Consider the following 17,393-nt stretch of genomic DNA (forward strand, 5'->3'; position numbering starts at 1 on the left):
AGATTAAAAGTGAAGAGAGAGAGAGACTTGTGCAGATTTGTGGTTTTTTAAGTTATTATCAGTGACATGTCACAGATGTTGCTGGCCACACTGTGCAAGTGTGTGATGTGAGTATCTACACATGTGCGCTGGCGTGTCTGCATTACCGGCGGCAGCGACATGGCAGTAGACCGGTAAACAAACCAACCTCTCCAGCAGAATGGACCGGCTGTACCTGAGTACCGCTCTTGATACCGCTCCTCTAGTATCAGTGCAGACTGGCAGAACAGGATCTCTATCCTGATCATCTCTATCAGGTAAATGGTCAGTGGTATTGCCATGGTAACGCAATATAAATCACCACAGCTGAAGACGGCATTGGAAAGAATTCTGGTCACGTCTATTTACAAAAAAACACAATCACAACGACTTTGAATGGGTTGAGCCAGCGACCACAGTAATTCATGCCAATTGTGTTTGTGTGAAGTTTACAAAGTCATCTCCAAAAACAGTTGGAGGGGGAACACGACCCGGTAACACAAACAGAGAGCCGGTGTTACTCCCACACATCTCCTCGCTCCGTTTGCTGTGTTTTAAGGAACAGTAGCTAAACCGTGAGGTTGTCTTGGCCCCCGTCTCCTGTTCACTCTGGGTGAGTAGAAAGCGGGAGTTGTCTGCAGGGAGGCCAGCTTGCAAACGAGAAACTCTTCCAAAAATAACTCCATTACTGTAAGGGTATAGTATACAGTAAAATGAATTAGAAGAGACTTGTAATTCTAGCTTGTGCTTTCGTAGTTACAACAGGCCAACAGGGGAAGTCAGGCTTGTGTAATTTCCATCATCTTTTCCTTCAATTCTGCTTGAATAAAAAAAAGGAAATTAACATCATTGAACAGCCAATAACTCTGTGAGTTTTATTCCAGGAGACAGCTGACCTATTTGCCTTGTGCCTCCTGAAGTGTCACCCAGCTGTAAATGATGTAGTTATGTGTGTGTTACATGTTACATACAGTCCACTCATAAAGCCTGCATGTCTCGGACGCCTCTGTCAAACTCTACAAGCAGTGACAACTGGCACCTGTTGCAGCTATTAAACACTCGAAGCCACGAGGTGAGTGTCACAATCCATATTCATCTTTATGATTTGGCAACTTGTCCACTGTAGCCTCTTATATTAGACGTGACACATTAAGTATATGTCTGTGTACAGTGAAGGTGGAGCTGTAATGATGTCATGTGTGGAAGAGGCAGTCTCTTACAATGTTGTATTAAGAGGTGTTTTTTACTTTACTCCGGAGGTTTTGCAGTAAATAATGGACTGAAAATAGAGTTTCACCCACATCTGCATTCCTCTCCTCCAAGACATCAGTGTTCTCTTTCTTCAGTCTTTCTTTTTTTATATATACAAACGTCTCCAAAGCCAGTGAAATATATCTTTTGCCTGTTCCTGGGAGGACTTGTACCAAAACTTTAGGTGGTTTTTTTTGCAAGAGAAAGGAACAGATCTTAGCACACCCTGTATAAGGAAGATTTTTGTTAGAAGAGATGAGACCAGAATGAAAATTTGAAAAACAGAACAACTGGTTATTGTTACCAAAAGGAACAGAGGAAAATAAATAAAACAGTGTCTCAGTTGTATTTCACAATGATTCACAGACTTTTCCCAAAGGCATGTTAAAGTGCAGAGTTTGCACTTCATAACATGCATGCTAGGCTGAATGTGTACGTGCTTGGAACAACACTTTCGGGTACGCATGATGGCTCATCCATTTGGCACGTTGGTTGCGCACGTCCTCAGAAATTAACGCTACGTGTCTGTTAGATACAATATGCACAGGAATGGTAGGAGCAGTGCAGGGCCAGTATGGGGATGTGACAGGGTCAGGAGTCAGGCAACACTTCAGCAGCAGCAGAGATGTAACATCTAGCAGGATCTTCAACTGACACGCTTAGTATATAGGTGGTTAATTTATCATAACAGTAAAAACATGCCTATGGCAAATGGCCACCTTTTACACTTATAGTTTAGCAGGTAGTCACATTGTCAGTACAGTTTCTCTGCCAAGTGTGAAGAAACAACAGTGTTGACGATATTTCACAGATGTCCAATTACGTAGTTGTGAAGATCAAGGTTAGCATGCTAACCATCTCGCCCGGGCACGTTTTGTCTTCTAATACCAGTTTAGCCTGTGTAGTTTTAGCTAGGAGATGGAAAAGCAGCATATTCACTACTTAGTTTAATAAGTAAACAAAATAAACTCACAAATTGTCAAAGAAAGGAAACATTTTTGCAACTATTTTCCTTACCATGTCCATAACTGAGCCCCATTGCCTAAAGTGACTCCTCCATCACCAGAGGTTACGGTGTGGGCAGAATCACTTCAGCTGATGGGGCAACTTAGCTCCACAGCTAACTGAGCTATTGCTAATGGCAGCCAGTTGTTATAGCCACAAATAGCTACCGCAAAAAGCAGCAAGTCCAGTGTGGTAAGCAGCAGTGCGCAGCTATGCTGACCCCTATAGTTTTGGAGCTACCTTTGAATTCTGCCAAAGTTTTTACAAATGACTCCTGTAAAGATGAGCAAACTAGTAAATGCTTGTCTAACTGTTAATTGTATTTCTCTTATGGAAGCCAGTTCAAGAATGAAACTCACAAAATGGATTAGGTCACATCACTAAGAAGTCCCAACAAGATGTCAATCTGACGATCTGATCACGCCATATTCGAGTAAAAACTAAAAGAAACATTTCATGTTACACTGTTATCATCACACAGATAAACCGGACTCCTGTGTTGTAGCACCAGGTCACGTCAGCGTGGTCTCATCCCTGGGCTGCTTTACAGTCGCAACACAGGTGCAGTCTGGTCTGTGTGGGAGAGGAATGTGAAGATGTTTCTGTGTGTACACAACAGTCTCAACAAAAAACGCATGAGAACATGATGCCTCCAAAAAGGGAGCAGGAAGGAGTGAAAAGTAGCAAGTAAAGTAGGAAGACTTTGTTACTGTACCTACGTAAATGTGGGCCTTGCTTGCATGTGTGCACGACAAGGTCAGACAGCTGTGCTACTCCCACCTGGAGGAAGTGGTGGATGGATGTGGAAATCATGAAATTGCTTACTGTACTTTCATTGGCAGAATCCTTGTTGGATGTTATGCATGATCAGTCCGATCAAAGAGAAATGTGTGGAAGGAAGCGTGGGTGAAGCAGACAGTGGGTGTGCTGGTGATGGTATGCGGATCCTGCGACAGGTTGATCTTGAGGAAATGCCTAAAAGTTGGAGCACAGCAAGGCCAGAGGTCTGACAAATGAAAGACAACTGTTGGTGACCATGTTTCAACTGACAAAACTCAGGACATTTTTCCCAGCAGCCCTTGTGAGAATGAAAGGGTTTTTTGGGGGGGGGCCTAAACCCAACCTGACCTTAAAGCCAGCGTTATCACAGCATTGAAAATTGAAACATAAAGAAACATAAAGTGTAACATATCTGCAGTTTGCAGGAATTTACAATTCTGACATTTATACTGGCAACTGGTCTGAGATTGGCCTTAAAACATATATATATATATATATATATATATATATATATATATATATATATATATACATACATATATACATATATACATATGTATATATATATATTTATCAGATAAGAAAGAAATATGTAAGCTTTTCCTTCACTGGTGTTCTTTAAAGTATTATTTTTATGGTGTTTGAATATCTTTCCAGTTTTGTGTATAATCTGCTTGCCTGTTTCAGCCTGGCTGCAGATCTGAAGAGTGTAACTTGTGAATCCAAGGTCAGCAGGGATCGCCGCAGACAGCTCGGAGACACCCTCCTGTGCTAATAGTCTGCAGGAGGCGGAACAGATAACAGTTGATAAACAGGAGTGGGGGGGTTTATTCTGAGCAGCCAATGAACCCAAACACAGTACAAGTTCAAGACTGCACGCATACGCTCACGGAAATGTATGGAAGTGTTTATCAAAGAATCTGCCTCATCACTCATCCTCTCAACTCCGCACGTGAACTTCCTGCTCAGCTGTCTGCGTTCCGCCACCGCTTTGCCAAACGGCAAAAAAAAAAAAAAAAAAAAAAAGCCTAAGTCAAACAAGGCAAGGTATCAGGTTAGTGATACTTGATCAGTTTCCATGGTTAACTCAAACAAGATCTATGTTGGGGGGGAGGAATACTCCGACTGCCTGCAGTTACTGGCAGGTTCTCAGGAAACACCAGCAAAAGTCATTACAGTGAGTTGTCATCGCTCTTCTCAGGTACCCGTGTGGCACCGGTGAGAAGCCTCGCTTGGATTGAAATCAAGCGCAGAAAGACAGTGAGAGCGAGTTTTGGGCCTTTCTTGTCATTTGAGGATACAGTTATATAGACAAAGCCGTCACAGTATCACACTGAATACTTGGAGAAAAGGAGTATAGACTAATTTTTGGAACTAGTGAAGTCGCCCCCTACCATTAGAAATAAATACAGAATTAAGGATTTATTTGTCAAACGAGAACGCTCTGTCCATGTTTTATACAGTCAATTATCAAGTAATTAGTGCAAAATACAATGTACAGTTCATATATACAGTATGTGCCTAAGTGGTTCATTGTTACCATCTATGCTGTTGTTAAAGAATTAGATTAATGAAAAGAATGATTGTCAAATAGGTGAATACAATATGTGGTGTAAACCAGAAGATAAAGTGACTTGGCATTACATTTTCTAACACTCTGCTGAAACATCACTTTCGTTTAGCACAAGCAGTTGCTAAAATTACCCTAATGTTGGTGTTTGGACCCTCGTGGAGGCGAGACGGTCCAGTTTTACCTGAGCCACACTTTCAGGTCCAAGAACAATCGTACTGCTCTGTGAGGTCGGTCCATGTTTCCATTTCTATTTCCACAGGCGAGCTGCCCAACTGACTCTGGGTGTGCTTTTTCTCGCCATTCATTCATCGAGGGAAGTTAACTGATACATGTTCCTTTACGCCACTCGACAAAACGGCGTACGTGTTTGAATGTTACTCATTTTTAGTGGGCTGAGGTTTTGAGTGGTAGAATTGCCTTAACTCCTCCTTCAAGGACAACTCAAAGGTTGCTTTGAGGAAAAGAGTGTTTCTTATCAAATGCTCCTAGACCAGTATTGCCAACCTTGTCTGGGGATTTGAAATAAATCCTTTGCAAAGCCTGCAACCTACAATGTGTGATCCCTCATTTTTCTATTATAACGGTTTGGACCATATGTTAAGCTGAAAGACTCTTAATTGAGCTATAGAGTTGATTAAAACTGCAGATTTGTGTGATATCTATCTTTGGGTTCGTATGACAGATCGAAGAAACAGCTGCAGATAGGAGAACCCCTGTTCGAAATGGGGTTCCAACATTTGCAAGAGTGAAACTACTGGATATATCTGTCGAGACGTTGGGCCATTTTCCTGCTGGGTTAATGACAACAATCACGATTCTTTATCAGGATACTTCTCGAGCACTGACTGTGACTGCGTTTCAATATTTGTAAGTGTGACACTACTAGATATTTTTGATGTGAGACCACTGTTAAGAGACAGCCTTTCAGTTTTCATTATTGCTACAGGGTTTCAACATTTGTAGGCTTGAAACCACTGGATGTTTTTTTAATGAGATGTTGGGACACTTTGATGGTAACAAAGCAGGATGAGATGTTGGAAACAGTTTGCTTCCAGCTGTGTGTGAGGCAACAGAACCACGTAGGCAAAACTTGATCTTTTTCTTTTACTAACTAGAAGGTTTTTGTGCATCGTCAAATCATAAAATTGAAAATCAAACATAAAGAAAGGTAAATTAAACCAAGCCCAATGTCAACATTTATTCTAGGAATTGGGTTGTAACTTTTTGGTGTGTGACTCTGGATGTAAACATGACTTTTGTTTGTTTACAGGAAAACTAGCCGTGGGCCTCTTCAAAACCTGCAACATAGCCTGAAAGCTCATTTCTTACCTTGTTGACACAATGTCACATGTTTGTTTTGTGTTTCCAGAACTCAGAAATGACTTTACTACAAAGTATAAGATCATTATAACTCGCATACATGCAACCCCCCCCCCAAAAAAACCCCCAAAAACATAAAAGCTGCTGTGATAAGCAGGATTTTTTAAAGTTGTGTGTCTGCGGTGGTGTAAAACGAGAGACCTTATTTTACACTGGAAGACATCAGAGACCCTCACAATCAGCAAATGAGCGACCTTCTCCTGCCACCAAGTGAGGGGGAGTAGGAGCTAGAGACAGAGGGAGGAGGAGAGGAATGTTGGATGGAGTGGAGCAGTTCAGTAGTCATGCTTACTTTACTCTGTAGGTTAATTACCATACTGACAGATTGATTACTGAGAGTGACAGAGGAGGGGGGTCTGGCAGCAGCTCCCAGCTGTACTCCTTAACCTTCAAACCACGTTTGTGTGTGCATGTGTTTGTGAAAGAAAATGAGACTTCAAATGGGAAATTGAGGAATTGTTTCATATATAATAATAGATAGTTAAAAACACCAATGCTCATGTGTATTTCCAGATCAGTATGTGTATGTTAATGCCTGGTTGAACGCAGAATTTGTCTCTCTCTTTGTGTTTGCGTGTGTGTGTTTTGGACACCTGGAGCTGGAATAGAGTGTTTAAGATGTCTGCATCCGTATACATTTCAGTTCAAGGGTCGCTGCAAAGGTCTTTCTCGTCACTGCCGTTGGAAAACAAACACATCAACAGACACACACAGACGATCATTTTCTTGTCAGCGGGTCCTGGCACAGGTCACGTGATTCTGTTAATTATCATTACCTTGTGCTGTGGCAGATACAACACGCAGACTTATTAAGTGATCACACAGACTCTGCCGAACTCACATCGTTGACAAAAATTCGTACACAACTCACACACTTGGATACGAACTCTGCTTTCTAATATTTACAACGGCAAACATGGTTGAATGAAACAAGTAGCCTGACCTCACGCAATGAACCCGACACAGATGTGTGTGTTGACACAAGTTTCAACACAGCTGTTTTCTTATTTAGTTTTAGGCCTCATTTGGCACACGAAAGACACAAACACACAAAGTGTGTGACTACTGCAAGAGGGTCCAAAACAATCTGTGTGTCTGTGTTTTGTGTATGCATTTATGTGCATCTTAACACGTAATGAATTGGCAAGTAAGACAAAACTATCGCACTCTAATTTGGATCACAAGCGTGTTAAATCAGATTTTCACGTGTGCTGCATGCCGCCCTGCACAACCTCATTGACCTCATCCTCTGACATTACCGATCGCCGGGGCAGCGATGCGAGGGATGAGCCAAGAGACGGAGAAGTAGGTGAAAGAAAAAGGGGCCCGTCTACGTAGCTTAAGCGTTTTTTTTTTTTTTCCTCTGCTTCTTCTGTTGGGGATCAAAGCTGGCTCTCGCTATAAGAGCTGTCTCTCTCATAAGAAGGATTAGCACGAAACAAATGCAGCTCCCACTCTCGCTGTCTCCCATTGAAGGGAGGAGGGAGGGGGGGCATGTTCCCATGCCAGCGAAGGTACATTACAAGCAAAAGGAGGCTAAATGACACTTCGTTTGGAAAAATATCCTGTCAAGCATTTTGGAAAGCGCTGCGTATACGATCATGATATCCTCTCACAGACAAATGGTCCTTTTGATACAGTGACGGGCGAGTATGTCGGGGGAAGCCCTTGGTCAGCCAAGCTAAACTCCCGTCTGTCAGGCAGATAACCAAGCAGGTACAAGATGAAACACTGGAGAGTTGAACAAGTACACTGTGACCACCCTCAGTAGAAGAAGTGTGTGTGTGTGTACACATTTTTGTTACTATTTGGGGACCTTTTGTTACATTAACACTTGGTGGGACCGGGTCCTAATGGGGACCAAAGACGGGTATGCATGACAAAACATGATTTATGAAGTCCTGGTTTAGAGATGAGGTGTGAATTGAAGTTAAGGTTAGGGTTAGGCATAAAGTTGTAAGGGTTAGGGGTTTTATGTTTTCTTCTTTGTCCTTGTGTTGTATCTGATCTGACAAACCATGTCTTCATGCCTATATTAGGTCGTCCTATTTGATATCAAACGAAAATAGAGTCGAGCAGCTGTCTGCCCCACCTGGCAGCTCCATCACACACAGGTGACTCTGCCATGAACGGCAGACCACTGTAACTGAGATTGTCTACAGTATTTATTTTAGTGTGTGTGTGTGTGCGTGTGTGCATGTTTGTGTGTGTGCACAGTGTACCCCTGAGGCATGCAGGGACAGGAATGGCTGATGGATGGTGCAAGTTGTTTTCATTAATAGTGCTGTTCAAGCATTGTGACATTTCGCCGCTGTGTTTCTGCCAAAAATCTACACGGTCACACAGTCATAACCTTCTCGGACAAATGACAAGCACGCCGTCGCACTGGCAGTCATCATGATAAACACTGGGAAAAAGATGTGTCATGGGATGGACACTGACAGGGTGACTAGGTGATTCTCACTGTTGCCAGGATGACTAGATGTTTATGTATTTATGAGTGTTGAGAGAGAAGATGTCTGGTACAGTACATGATAGATCACACTGCAGAAAATGTCATATACATACTGTATAATTTCAGAGGGACATCTGGCAGAAAAGGGTCTATTATATCTTATCAGCATGGATGGTATTTACAGGGGAGGGACAGATCCAAATATATCATGCTGTAATTTAATGACAGAAAAAGCATACATGCTGACTTGCATCCATCCATCCATCCATCCATTATTTTCTTTGTCATAGGGTATTCTAGACATCCCTCTCTCTAGCAACATTTTCCAGCTCCCCTTGGACTTCTGAGGAATTGCCAAGATGGATGAGATATGTAATATATCCAGTGAGTGCTGGCTCTCACCGAGAGTCGCTTCTTAATTGGTTCTGCCCAGAAAACCTCCAAAGACTGATGCCCAGGAGGCACTCCAAATCACATGGCTGACTCCCCTGTAAGCCTCCTCTGAATTTATAAGGTCCTCACCCAGAGCTCCAGAGCTGAACCCAGCCATCCTCAAGAGGAACTAATTTGGGTGAATTGCATGTGATCTGGTTCTTTCAGTCACTACTCAAAACACATGACCAAAGGTGTAGTAGGGATCCAAAGGTAAACTGAAAGCCTTGCCCCAACTCAGCTCTCTATTTAACATTGTTCTACATCACCCATATTTTGCCACACCGATCAGTCCATCTAACTCAAAAATCATTTTGCCCTCTTTACTCCTTCGCTTGGTGCAGCAGCTCACTCCAAACCTGGACAGCACAATCTGTTTTCCGGCAGAGAAGCATGGCCTCAGACTTGGATGTGCTGACATCCTGGCCACTTCACACTTGGCTGCAAAACACTCCAGTTCATATCAAAGGTCACGATCTGATGAAGCCAAGAGAACCACATTGTTCTTAAAAAGCAGGACACTCTCCTCAACCCCACGTTGCCTTGAGGTCATGTTCATGAAGTCCGACAGCCACGTCATTGTAACAGCTTTTAGTAGATCTTGTTGTTTCATTGATAGCAAATTATATTAATGAACTTTTGGGCAATCTTGTTATTTAATTATAGAGTTACTTATTTCTTGCAGAGAGTTAGATAAGATGTCATGTCTGTGTTTTAAATACAAAGTTTTAACCCGGGGGGTTCTTAGCTTAGCTTAGCATAAAGACTGGAAGCAGGGGGAAACAGCTAGCCTGGCTCCGTCCAGATGCAAAAGAATACCCCAACATGCTTTGATATGTCACGGTAGTTTAGTCTGTGCAAAAGTATTGTTCAACAATGGTAAGGAGCTTAGCTTACACACATGAGACTTGTATAAGTCTTCTCATGTAACCCTGCAAAAACGTGACCGATCAATATCAGTTTTCACTTTAGCCTTTCACTAATTGACTTTTCTGATGTATGCTGATACTATTATTATTACTATGTACTGCAAATATCATAAACTATAGCAAAAATATTAGTTTTAAAGATCAAAGTGGAAGAAAAGTGGTACAGTTTGATAAAATTAGGCACTTAGTGCTGTGTAAACCTCTTAAAACAAGACAAAATCCTGTTTATATATTCTCATATAAGCTTATAATTCTAATTTAAATCCTGTGTGTGTTAAACATATCCATGGTAAATGTAAATAAACAAACTTAAGCAAGAAAAGCTGCAGACTGAAGGCAGATAATTAACTATGTGTTCACCCACAAACCTCAGCACAGTGCTGCAGTGTTGTTTGGGGGGTTACCAGGCTTGTAGTTGTGCCGGGTCAACACACATTTCTCTCTAAAGTGACAAGCAGAGGGGCTGACATGTTCAGAGCTGTTTCCTTTTTATACACAAACAACGTCCTACTGTCATCACTCCATCCTTCAAATACCAAAGGGCCCCCTTAAGAGCACGGCCTCAGCGTTGGCCTCCAGTCAGGCCCCATGATTTCTCCTGGAGAGCACGTCCCCGAGGAGGGAGCTTTTACTCAGTGCAACCTCAGAGAGTTTCTCCTCTCCAGGTTTTCTTGAAGCAGCCATACATTCAGACATACACCCTGCTATAAACTCCGCTGCCTATATTCTCACACAGAAAGTTCTTCTCCACTGAAAGGTGCCACCAGGAGGACAATGCCCACTCCCCCCTCCTCACGTCTTGTGACATTAGGATTGCATTACACCCCGACTGACATCAGAACACACCCTTCCTGATTTCATTTTACAGCTGGTAGTCAATCTCTCACCCTGTAAACCTGCCGGCCTGTGTCGGTGAGCGTTAGTCGGAGTTTTCTCACAGGTTATCACTCTCACAGCTGTTTTTTTTCTTGTTCTCCGGCTGTAATTTAAGCTACTCTGCGATGATAATGGATTTAACAGGTTCCTCTGACCAGATGTGCTCATGCAGCCTCGGGATAGATGGCTAAGTATCACTTTGTCTTCATTTCGTCTCAGGTGGTCCCCCCCGTTTTCAACCTGGGCTCACCTGGAGGTCTTTGCCACGCCTTTTCATTACCCTTAGTTATACACCTCAGTTTTTATTCCAGCTTCACAGCTCTTGAACTCTTTTCCTCACAGCTCACCTAGCCTGAAAAATTCAGCATGAAAACTCAATCCAAGAGCTCTGTGACGTGTTGATAAACTTGTTTCCCCATTCCTTCTTTTTACAAAAAAGTAATCTTTACAATTACTTTACAAGTCTCCATCTACCTGTGTCAGTTATCGAGTTTCATTGCAGCAGCACTGTCTCTTTGTCAAGCATTTCTTTTACTAAGGTGAGAAGATTGTTACCACTCTCACTCTCACGTGGTATCAATCTTCTCATCGAACTCTTGGCAAGAAAGGCAAATAAGCATAGCTCTCAAAATGCCTGTAGAAGGCATCTGTGTGTTTCAAATTAAAAGGTTGTTGGATCATTAAACAGCATCTTTTCAGTGCCAGGACTGCAGAGAGCATTAAAAAAAAAAAAAAAAAAACAAACCCTTAACACACCCACTTCACGTTCAGCAGCTGGTGTCTGCAAGTCTGAAAATATGCACCATTTTCACATATTTGTTAAGCTCTTTTTTTACATATTCACACAACTGCATGTCACAACTTACAGCAGGTGCAGCATCATTAATATGTTTCAAGTCGAGTCAGTTTACAATCAGAGTCTACAAAGCCCTCTGTCCTCAGACACTTGATTCGAGTAAGGAAGGACCCCCCCCCCCAAAAAAAAACCCTTTGAGGCTTTTTTTTATAGAGTGACTGTCCGTAAGTGTGCACGTTTATCCTCATTTGTATGATTAACTGCTCCGAGACTACAAAGACACGCAAAAGACACACAGCTCTTGGATTCAACATGAAGCAGACAGGATGATGACACTCCCTTCAAATAGTGGCAATTTAGAACAGACAGGAGGAGAAATCTGAAGAAATCTGGACGATTTTGTTAAATCTTCTATCTTAAGACTTTATCTTAATATTTGAGCTCTTTATCATGGCTGTTTTGTCCAAATTCCTACTCTATAAACTAAGCAGCTGAACTTATGTCTGAAGATGTGAAGTTTAATCGACAGCTGTTATGTCACACTGACAAAAAACTTCAGTTTGAAGAGTCGCCTCTTCAGTTAACATGAAAAATGTACAGCTGCTTCTATTAGAGCCACTTCGCCACTTGATTAGTTCAAACGCAGGGCAACAGGCTGTTCCACTGACGTTGTGCAATGGAGGTAGCTACTGAATTCAATGGGAACCTTAATCATGGTTTGCACACTTTCATATTAAAGATAACAAATGTATTGAAGTCACACAGCATGTTTCCATCAAACGTGTTTTATCCAAACTACAAATACTGTCTGCAGATAACTTCTTTAAAAACTTTAACTGTCAAGTTTTTCTATTAAGTAAATGCTGATTGATGGGTGTAATGATACTGAATAATGACACCAACAGTGTTTCACTATGCAGGCGCGTTTTGTCTGCCACTGGGAACAAAACTCTCCTGGCAGTCTGGCACAATGACAGTCTGCTTTATACACTTAATGAATAAATTAACTCATGTTCTGTGCTGTGTTTCTGGTAGTTGGAGCCACAGAAACATCCTCTTTTGGCAAAATTTCTGAAAATTGACTTCTTTCTCTAACATTTAAAATTAGACCACATTATGCTATAACTCAGTGACTCTGTGGATACATATAAATGAAACCTTAATTGACTTTTAATCTTTTTTAAACAATAGGTAATGTAACACCAGTGACAATGTTGATGAATGCAAATGCATTTTACAAAACAGCAGCTTCAGGGCATCAAACCACATGTTGTCAGTCATTAAACTCACTAACTCGTGTAATTCAACCCATTTGTATTCCTCTTCTTCTGCTACTTTTTTGTGCAATTCCCTACAATAAAGTCACACTGAATGTTTCATATGAAATCTGGAGATAGATGTGAACACTTCTTATGACTGAAAAGAGACAGTGGACTTAACTTTGTCTTCAGAGATCTTCAGGAAATAGGTCAAAGGATGTAAAGTGGTGACATCAGTGTGATTTATATTTCATAGTAATAGATGTTTGTCACACGGTAACACCAGTGATGTGACTCCATTACATCTTTTTTTTAAATTCATTTGTATCATATATTTGATACACTGTGCATACATCATTGCATTTTAAATGGTAGAAAAACATGTTTTTGAACTCACAGAAGAAATGTCAATGAAAAAAATGTCAGTCATGTAAAGGAGAGGAACCCAAAAAATTGACTTTTTAGTAGAATGACCCAGTTGCGAGTCTGAGGAGACCAAAGCGTTGTTTTTGCCACCACAGCACCAACAAAGAGACCACTTGGAAACACTAGGCTGCCAAGTTGTTTGTTGAGTTGAGTGAACTCTCAGCTTTGCATTAATGTAACCGATCATTTTAAGACAAAGACTTCTTGTCAAAAAATAAATAAATGTGAAGTTGCATTAACTTAAAACTGATACAACTTGTATATTATTAAGTTAATGAGACTTCCTGATGGACACTCTAAATAGCACATTACAAACCTGAAAAATACATTTATTGATTTGAGGCGATTAATGGTGGGAAATATTGAACAAATTGACCAGCCTCCAATACCAAATTCCTAAAACATGATCAGCGCTGAAGTCGTGGCGACTCCCGAGACTGCACGGTAATGTTTTCCATGTTAACGAATCTTCCTCATGAGCGAGGATGAGAATAGAGACGTCGAGTTTTACTTTATGAAGCATCTCAAACCTAAATGACCACAAAGCCGGCATCTGTGCTCTCTTAACCTTTCCCAGATGTGCGAGTCAGCCGAGAGAGGAGGGTGTGGAAGAAGTAGGTGCAGCAACGAGATGGGGAAAATAGTGTTGAGGAGAAAGAAAGAGTGGAGCAGTGGGAGATGGAGAATAGAGGGAGTGAGGAAGGGGAACGAGGCTGTCACCGCCTCCAGGGGTGAGGCAGGGGGGCAAGAGGTAAGAGAGGCGGGGGTCTGGGCTGTCTGGGTGGTGGGACCACAGGGAATGACAGAATTATTAGGACGAGCATCTGACAGGAAATAAATACAGTGTGGGCAGGATCGCCAAGGGGCAGACAGCCAGACATTGTTGAAAACTACAATAAACTGTGTCGTATTATCATATGGGTTAAGAAAACTTTTCATAGTTAGCTGCACCGGGAGAATTCATGACCTTTGCTGCACATTCTGAAGGTAAATCATTTATTTCTTCCAGAGGGCTTCATATAAAATGCTCTCATTCTTTAAATTCATTAACGTCCCACGCTGTTGACTTTATCTGATTTTAATAAAAAAAAATGTTAATTAGATGTCATTCTGGTATGGAAAAAACTCAATTAACTGAGGCATGTTTGGAGAAAAATGCTTCATTAATCTTGTTCCGCTCGTGTTTGTTGAGGTTCTTCGGGGATGTCACCGCGTGGGTTGTGTTCCGTCATGTTGTGTCTGGGTTTCGCTGCGATGTGTTGATTAACGGACCGAGCAGGAAGACAACTGGATACCTCAGGAGCTCCACCGGTGAAGGGTCATCCGTCCTCTCTGTCGTTTTGTGCGAGGATATCTGAGAGGCGAGGAATGAAAGGCATGGAGGAGCGTGGAGTCGGAGGAGAGCGCGGTGACTTTGAAGAATCCTCTTCATATATGTCACTGTCAAGAGTTTTCAGCCAAAGTGGACTCCTCGGGAACCCTGAGCAACACAAACAAACAGATGAAACGCTCCACGATGAAAGAACATTTTTCTCATTCTGCTGAAGACATGACTTATGTGGCATCCTGTCCAGTTTCAACTTCTTTTGAAAGAAAACAGCGTTGGATCCGTTTCCAGGAATTCCCAGAGTCACAATTAGTGAGGGTTACACGTACCAACAATTACATACAAATGGTAAATTAGCCTCAAACGGGGCAAGTCAAACATTATCTGGTTGTATTTGCAGTTTAACTGGCCTGAGCGCCTGGACATAAAAATTGAAATGTCTTTGTAGCTTGAGGCTTTAACTAGATGTGTTGCCTTGATGTGGTTTCGAAATCCCAGAATGACTCCACAATAATGACTGCACTAATGCTTCCTGGCCAGCAGATCAGGATATCGCTCATTCAATTTGTAATACTTCCTGACCACTAAACACACACACAGACAGACAGCAGAGGCCTGCAGGAGCTGTGTGTGAACAGTAAATCAAGCGAAATGGATGTCAGAGAGAGGCCTTTAAAGTTTAGGCATGAGTCATTTGAGTCAAGACAAATGTAACTCATGACGTTTTTCCCCCAGCAGTTTGGCCACACCGAGTCAAGCCGAGCCGCGCTGATTGCCTTTTCCATCACCAGTCTTACTGCGCTAAGTTGAGCTGAGCTGCACTGGTGATGGACCTGCTGCGGACCAGGACCAAGGTGTCATCTTGTAATTTCAGCCAACCCGTAACAACCAACACCCGTCTCCCCCTAAAATCGATACTCAATATGTACTTTCGTAGCCTCTGACTGAATCAATGTTTCATTGCGTTCACTTTCAGCTGTTTCAGGAGTCGTGTTTAAATACTGCTGCTGGTGATAAAACTACATTTCCTGTGATGCTGCTTTATAACAAAAGCTTTTACATTTCTAAATATTTAATTGTGAAGAAGTTATAGTTTATGAAACATGTTTGTAACTAAATTAGCGGAGCCACTTTGTTAGCGCTGATTCCCCGATAGCACCACGGGGATCGGGACAAGCGCGTCATTGTTTAAAGACACACCTTCAAGTTGGTAGCCCAGTTGTGGTGGAAATGCAAAACCCCGGGCGCGCCGAGTCAAACCGAGAGGAGCCAGGCAGGCCGACATAATGGAAAAACTGCTTTTAAATGTGTTGGATCAACTATTTATTGAAATAGAATCTTCTGCCTCCGATGTTTTGTTTCACAAGCCACTTCTCTATAAGGTGGTTGGATGTCTAAAGAAAGCTGAATCCACTGTTTATGCTAATGCTAGCCTGTCTCCAGACCTCCAAATTGCTGCTCAGAGCTCTAATTTCTTCAGTGATTCACACGAGTCTGATGTGGTGCTTACGGACTGCTGCTCTTATGGTTGGAGAACCGGCCACCAATCAGCAGGAGAATGTCATATTTCAGAAATATGGTTTCAGGAAAAACTGTCCAAGAAATGGCGACAAGCAGTTGACAGCAATTGTCTACTGAAAAGCAGTTTTAGGGAGTTACTGTTACACGTTACTAAATACAGAATACATGTATTGTAATCTGTTACACTTGCTGAGAAAGAAGTTTTTAAATGACAGTTTATATATAAAGAGTTGATGGATACAAAAAGATTACATCTGACATTTTTACAATTTTCGCAAAAAACGTATGTATTGAATACAACATCTATCCTGATGCTTTGTGTCTCTTCCAGTCAGCGGAAGGTTTTAGTGCAGCACCAAATTGTTTTAAAATAAGCGTTCCCTACATCGGGACAGACTCCATTCTTCGGACTGTAGTGCAGAAACTTTGAGCGATGTTTGAATTTTCACTGCCTCTTGTCTGTCAGTCAAATCAAAGCACATTGCTCGCACTGATAGGATCCACTGATTTTACTGATATTTATGTGTGGTTTTTTTTTTAGGCTGCTATGCAGTTTTTGTATCTATCATGCTGATTATTTTGGTGTTAGTCTCTGCTCTATTCATGCACCATTATTTGAAACTTTTTCCAGTTGCAATTATCTACTCAGACATCATACTGTTCCTCCATTATGTGGCCTAAATATGTTGAGACCATTACAAAAAAAATAAATTCATCTGACCCCTTTTGCCCCCACTAATGTTCAACACAAAATGACTCCCTTGAGAAGGTTATATATTTGTTTTATTTAAATATTCACATGCATTATTACGTTTCAACAGGTTAACTAGTAATCCGTAATTTCATTTCAAAAGTAACCTTCCTTCACCGGTGAAAAGGGTCATCAGTGTCATTGTTTTGGTTTTGTGGTTTGTTGATTTCCTGTTTTATTTTGCAGTTATTTCCTCTTGTGTCTTGTTGTCACTTTCTACTTCCTGTCCACCTGTGATCCCACCATCCTGTTTACCTCCTGTGCTCCTGGGCTCCTCCCACAGCTGTCTTACATCAGCCAGTGTCTCTCCACCTGCACCTCATCCCCTCTTTAGTTGTTCTCTTCCTGGTTTGTCCTTATTTCTTTTTATTTCTTTGGTATTTTCCTTTGCTTGTCTCTTTGTTACTTAGATTTTGGACTTAGGTTATCAGCATTGAAGCCTGCCTGCCTCTGTGTCTGTCTTGCATCTGGGCACTTTCTGTGTAGACTGTGACAGTCAATTGAACAGATATATTAAATAACACTTCGTAAAATGACCATTGTTACTGGAAAGGACACCACAGTTGAAAATGTTTGATTTATAGTGAAAACTGCTAAGAGTCTACAGCCATGAC

At 41.6% G+C, this 17,393-nt stretch overlaps 1 long non-coding RNA gene across 1 annotated transcript; it reads left to right on the forward strand.

Moving 5' to 3' along the window:
• Positions 1-411: 411 nt before the first annotated feature.
• On the forward strand, positions 412-3,314 carry LOC119012606. The gene is made up of 3 exons (XR_005072530.1): positions 412-631; positions 992-1,090; positions 3,117-3,314. It is a non-coding gene; the product is annotated as an uncharacterized LOC119012606 (long non-coding RNA).
• Positions 3,315-17,393: the final 14,079 nt, after the last annotated feature.

The sequence above is a fragment of the Acanthopagrus latus genome, chromosome 22 (assembly GCF_904848185.1).
Source record: "Acanthopagrus latus isolate v.2019 chromosome 22, fAcaLat1.1, whole genome shotgun sequence".
Taxonomy (NCBI): Eukaryota; Metazoa; Chordata; class Actinopteri; order Spariformes; family Sparidae; genus Acanthopagrus; species Acanthopagrus latus.